The following is a 5,980-nucleotide window of genomic DNA, read 5'->3' as shown; positions in this document are numbered from 1 at the left end:
AATACTCTTTATCTGCTTTATTTCACTTCCCCACCCATTGGATATGATAAGTACTTCTCATTTTACAAGGGTTCTGTCCCACTCATGACCTCTAGAAAAGAAAGTGTGACACTTGTGTTTCTGGATCTGGCATGTTTGTGATCACACTTCCCTAGTTCCATGTGTTTTCCTGAAACAGGTATTCCCACTCCAGATGTTGCCTCATGATGAAAATAATTTGGAAGTTTGTCTTCCCTCAGTATTACAGACTACTGAAATTCTTGCCATTTTTTGCTGCTAGTTGTTAAGACTGCAATATTGTTTTGCAGTTTGTTATTTTGGCCCTTTGGATTCATGTTTGGTCTTACTTATTTCAGTTTATATTCATGTTTGTGTTTATATACACACTTATATTTTTACTTTCTTTGATATTTCTCTCATTTAATACATCCTAACAGCATTCTCACCTCCCTCACTCCTCCCTGTTGTGCCCTTACCTCTGTCTTCCAAATTTACACTTCCCATTTCCTTCAGAAAGGATCAGTCCTCCCAGAGATAGTGACCAAACATGGCAGACTAGGTAAAAGAAGATTTTAATAATAATGTTGGATTTTCGCTGAGGGTTAATCTGTACCTATATTATCACTTTCTTCATTAAATATGACCCATTTATTTTTTCAAGACAGGGTTTCTCTATGTAGCCCTGGCTATCCTGGAATTCACCCTGTAGACTAGGCTAGTGTTGAACTCAGAAATCTGCTTGTCTCTGTCTCCCAAGTGCTGGGATTAATAGTGTGTAAAATACTGCCTGGCTATGAGCCAATTTTTATTTTGAAACATTAGTCTTATTTCCTTCATTACTTTTTCCTTGTATAAAACATCTGTACTTTTATTTTTAACTTATTCACTTTACGTCCTGCTCACTGTCCCCTCCTGTTTACCCCCTCCCACAATCTTGCCTCCCACCATCTTCCCTTTTCCTTTGAATGTGTCATCTCCTAGGGTTTCCCGCCAACCTGCTACATCAAGTCTCTGCAGTCCTAGATACATTCTCTCCCACTGAGGCCAGACAAAGCACCCCAGGCTAGAAGAATATATCTCATGTACAGGCAATAGCTTTTGGGATGGCCCCACTCAAGGTTTTCATGACCCCCATGAAGATCAAGCTGCTCATTTGCTGCATATGTGGGTGAGGCCTAGGTCCAACTACATAAGCTCTTTGGTTGGTGGTTCAGACTAGGAGAGCCCCAAGGGTTCAGGTTACTAGATTCTGTTGGTACTCCCTTGGAGTTCTTGTCTCACATTCTTCCATAAGAATCCCCAAGCTCCATCCACTGTTTTGCTGTGGATGTCTATATCTGTCTGAGTCAGCTGCTAGGTGGAGTCTCTCAGAGGACTACTCTACTAGAATCCTGTCTAGCTTATTTACCCTCAATATGTATGGAATACATGATATGTATTAGTATTGTTTATATATTTTGTGTTATACAATATGATATTTATGATAATTACTTACATCATTGTGTATAGTAATCTATTTTTAGAAAATAATTATACTATATATGATTATAAATTATGGTATATTTTATGCTGAAATTTTAATAATCATAATTACAAAATAAGTATAATACACTGCACTAAATTTATATTGCACTTAAGTACGTTACACATAAGCCATTTCACTTTAATCATTTACTTTACATCCCAATCTGCCTACTTTTCCTCCCAATACCCCCTCATATACATCTTCTCCCAATTCTGCTCCATGTATTGGGAACAAACATGAAGACCAAGCTGTACATTTGTTACATATGTGTACTGGGAGTGGCAGACACCCAGGTACAGCCCATGTTCTCTCTTTGACTGGTGGTTCATTCTCTAAGAAACCCCAAGGCATGAATATCATTGACTTTGATCATTATTTCCTCAACAGTTCCTTGTGTCTACTATGTGTTTGTACTGATAGTATGACTTTTAAAAAGCTCAGGCTCCTTCCTCCTTACCCACAAGAGACAAAAATGTGACCCATTTCTGCTTGTGGAACTGCTTTCTTTCAAGTCAAACTATGTCTACTAGCAGTGACTTTCCTAGAATCCCTCAAGAGTTCACTGGTCATAGTGTTTACTATGTAGTCTTCTCCAGAGACCCCTTATATGCTATGCTGTTGTTCATTATCTTTGTTACATACTATCCTTTCTTTCTGGATGATGCTATTTTGATTGTTAATGAAGGGTTGTGTATTCTATTCCTAAAATGGATGTGAAGTATCAAGCAGGAACATTTTTTTTCCAATGAACAATTTTCATATATATGTTCACCAAGGAATGCTTATGCTTTCTTTGTTCATTGTTCATTGTTATTATTTGGTTGTAGGATAAGGGTAATATTAAGAATGACGATTTTGAATATAGTCCTTTGTTTTCTCTTTCATGAGTTATTTTCTCTTTCATGAGTTATTTTCTGTAAGTCTGGTATGTATTTTCTCTAACATCTTTATACATTTGGGAAATCCATGAGGCCTGTGCTCTGCTTTGATGGAAGTTACGTTTTTTGCTACCCCATACTTGTTGCTTATGATTCTTGTGTTTACATGTTTTATTTGATCTTATTTCAAAACTTACACATATCTAAAATCTCCTTTTATATTTTCTGATTTCTGGAAGCATAAAAATTGAAGCATCTCTGATAGATCATCTGGATTGTAGTCATAGTAGAGTATGTTTAGTACATCAGTTTGTTGTTTTCTCTTCTATAAATGGTATCAGGTCTCACTTGATCAGTTATGTGAACAGTTTGCATGGTGGTCTTGAAAATAACCAGCTAATTATTGCTGTACTCTCAGTATTTCCTTTTGCATGCCACCTTCACTGAAATAATCTCTGACCTTTAATAGAATCCCTCCTCTACTTGTTTGTGGTTGGGATCTTCTGGTATTTCTATATCCTTGAGGAGTATCATTGGGTTGTTTTGAAGATCTCAGAATTCATGATAGAGAATTCATTCTAAAATTGTATTAATTTTTATTTCTAGCCTCATATATTCCTGGTTCTATATGAGAGTAGGTGGTTGAACTTGAGCATAACATCATGGCCAGCCACACGGAAGAGAACATCCTTGAAAAGGATTTCAGGATTTTGTCATCTCTGGGTTGTGGTTCATTTGGGGGAGGAAAAGCTTGCCTGCCACCTTCCCATACTTATAAGGGTGGCTGTCAAGGTCCTTGAGAAAAACATCAACAGCATGGCTGACATCACTTCGAAGGTAGAACTCCTTCAATCTTTAGAACACAGGAACATTGTTCAATTTCTTCACATGATTGACACATTGACAACAACTTATGTGTTCATGGAGCACGTGGCAGGAGAGGACCTTGAGAAGTACCTCAGGGCACTGGGCTGTCTGAAAGAGGAGGAGACTAGACCTGTTTTCCAGCAGGTCGTGTCAGCAGTTCACTTCCTCCACTAAGGACACATTGCACATCGCAATATTAAATTAGAAAACATTCTGGTCAATGCGGCAGGAAATGCAAAGCTTTGTGACTTTGGCATGGCAATTAAAACCACAGAAGGGCAGATGTTGTAGGAGACCTGTGGCTCCGTACTCTATAGAGTCCCAGATATCTTGGCAAGGAAACCCGATGATGGGCTGGCAGTTGTCATGTGGAGCTTGGGCATCATCCTCTATGTTCTAGTCACAGGGCACTTTCCATATATAGAAGCCACCATTGAGGGTATGCACAGGATCATCACTACTACACTGTGTCCCATTCCTTACCACTTGTCATTTCCCTGTAACATCATCATTGCATGGTTACTTGGGGTTCCTACGTGGTACAAGATGACAATATATCAGCTTGTGGAATGACTGTGGCTGGGCCACATTCAAGACCATGGACTGGTTGCCACAAAAGAAATCCTTCCCAGGATTGTGAACACAATGTGCACCATTGGCTATATCTGTGAAGAGAATGTGTCATCCTTAACAAATAGGCGACTCAAAGATGAAGTAATGGCAACATTTAATATTTTAAAATATCAACTGAGCTATGGGGACAGCCATCAGCAGGTGGAGAAACCCTGGGAAAAGAGCAGCCCTTTCTTGTGCCCTTATCCCCCTCCCCCACTTGAAGAGGAGAGCCAATGAACCTACCTTTTCAACCTATATAGAAGCTAGGAAGAGTCACTTTCAGGATGAGAGTGTGGAAAGAAGAAGCAAGAGTTTCAAAAGTTACCCCATACTCATCAAAAGCTCCTACACAGAGTGGATGGCCTATTCAGATGACCCAGTGGCAGAAAGTGTTGGTCTGACAGCTGATGTCACTAACAGTGCTACAGGGGATATTGTAGTCAACAGAGATTCCAAGTACAGCATGCTTGGTGAGCATGTCTCTCCAGTATCAGCCAATGTTTGCCCCACAGCTTCTAGATCTAGGTCACTCAAAGTTTGGAAGTGAATTTCCCGTGCTCTGAAAGCACTATGGTGCTTCTGCTGCTGCTGTTCCTGCTGCTGTCTGCCCTCCCCATGGTGAGCCCAAATTTCTGTGTTAGGTGCACCAAAGAAAAGATAGGATAGTGAGGTCCCTTAGGAAACAAGCTGGATTGGCTTCCCAGATTTACAATTTCAGTGTGGTTAGGATATGCTATTTAATATCCATTGCAAATGACAAGATGGACCCTCTCATAGGGAAGGATCATAAGGTGTCTAGCATATTATATGGCAAAATTCCACAGCTTTGCCCTCATTTAAATGTTGGGAGAGTTGAGTCACAAGCAGATAATGTAGAATGGGGCAGAGTGGGTTGGAAGAGACCAAGTACAGTTTGGATAAAGGGGGTATTTGATAGAGGAGAAAGGAGGGTAAGAGCTTTGGCAGATCAGGTCAGGTTAGTGCTGAACAAGTCCTGTCTCTGTCAAGGACACTAATAGATGCACTTTCTTATTTCTTTTTGCTTTGAAGTAGGGAAACTGATATGGACTAGGAGAATTTCAGCCTTATTGAAGAGAGACTCCACAGAAGAAAGCCAGGACAGAACTCCATGGTGCTGTGTTCCTCCAATACAGGGCATCAGGTTTCTGTGTCTCTCTCGCCCTTTGGTCTAAATTGTCAGTGTGCATCTCCTTCATCTTACTCCAGCCCCATCACTGCTTGCTGGACAGAAAGATGGGCATGAGGAACATCTACTTGATGAGGCTCTTCTTCCTCAGCTTTGAGTGTGCTGTAGCATTAGTGCCCATAGCATCTAAAACAGATGCCTACACAACAAGAAATGGTGTGTCTTCTGGCATAAGGAGCCTCATCATCTTGGTCACTTTATCCCCTCCATCTTATTTCCTGATTGCCTTTTGGGAAGAACTTCAAGAAACATGTAAGTCCCCTGGAAGGAGGGAGACAGGTGAAAGGGGGTTGTTGGAACAATTGGCAAATGGGATAGAGCAGGGTAAAAAAAAATGAGAGGGGTGTAGAGTGAAGAATAGATTCTGTTCTTAAATCAGCATGAAAGAGATGCTTGTGTTGGCCTAAGGCAGAAGTCTGGGGCAATCAAGAGCATTCACAAACTTCTCGTGGAGTACAGCATGGGAGATAGAGTAGCCTGGCCAGCCACAAGAAGAAAAGGGCCTGTAATGGTGGTTCCTTGCATGGGTCAAGGCATACAAATAGGATGCTCTCTTGAAACATCACCATCCTATTCTCTGCTGCTGAGCTAAAATGAGGCAGGAAAAGGGCAACCCTATTGGTCAGTTGAGTCCCATCCTCCTCAATACTGATCAAGTCTGTGTTCAATATCTGTAACAGGCTCTTCATGATTCTTTCTGCTTCTTTTGATAGGAAAGTGTATTGTGCTGTGCAACAAGAGTGATGCAAGGCAGAAATCAGAGGTGCTGTGTAAAAAGATATAAGGGCTACAGGTCATAGCATTCTTCCTCGAAATATAGTCTCAGCTACCATGTGTAGAGTCTTTCATCTTACTTGAACACCTGCACTGCTTGCTGGACTTCCCTAA

General features: G+C 40.7%; 1 pseudogene; it reads left to right on the top strand.

Moving 5' to 3' along the window:
* The first annotated feature begins 3,065 nt into the window (after positions 1–3,065).
* Positions 3,066–4,432, top strand: Gm6726 (annotated as a pseudogene).
* Positions 4,433–5,980: the final 1,548 nt, after the last annotated feature.

This window comes from Mus musculus, chromosome 17, assembly GCF_000001635.26.
Source record: "Mus musculus strain C57BL/6J chromosome 17, GRCm38.p6 C57BL/6J".
Classification (NCBI taxonomy): Eukaryota; Metazoa; Chordata; class Mammalia; order Rodentia; family Muridae; genus Mus; species Mus musculus.
Note: the sequence above shows the minus strand (reverse complement) of the source record. Positions and strands in the feature narration are given on the sequence as shown.